This window comes from Anser anser (genome assembly GCF_964211835.1).
Source record: "Anser anser genome assembly, contig: HAP1_SCAFFOLD_122, whole genome shotgun sequence".
Classification (NCBI taxonomy): Eukaryota; Metazoa; Chordata; class Aves; order Anseriformes; family Anatidae; genus Anser; species Anser anser.
In genome coordinates, this window is record NW_028153782.1 from 249,750 (window position 1) to 250,356 (window position 607).

The following is a 607-nucleotide window of genomic DNA, read 5'->3' on the forward strand; positions in this document are numbered from 1 at the left end:
CTACTGTCCTCCTTACAATTCTGTATCTTCACAGATAACATGACTTCTGCAGCGACAACTTCACGTCTCTGGAATGAAGCTTTAATTGGTACTGACCTTCTATTTTAGAAAATAACGTTCATAAAATTAACATAGAAAATAATTTTATCTGAAAGTTATTGGAAAGGTTAAAGCTATCTTATGCATTAGATAAATTTCAGGGCTGCTTTGTAAGAAAGCATAGATACTGTGTGTGACTTCAGCTGCCTAGTAGACAGATATGCACAGTTAAACTACTGGTAAAAAAATGCTGTGTTCCTGCATCACCACTAAGAGCTCTAATACTTCCCTGGTGAAATGGACATATGATAGGTGCAAAACAATTACCGTGCCATATAATTATTTTTTTTCTTCATGGTTGGCTGATGATCTGTGGCATCACAGCGTATCAGAGGTACTTGAACCTGAAGGAATCTATTATCATAGCATATGGTAGGCACACAATAAGCAAACTGAACCAAACTGAAAACTAGTATCACTCAGGCAAGACAGTTATTTTAAAAACATCATAAGCACTTTGATTAAAAAAGAATGTAATTAAAGCTCATAAGAGTTCCCAAATGAAAAC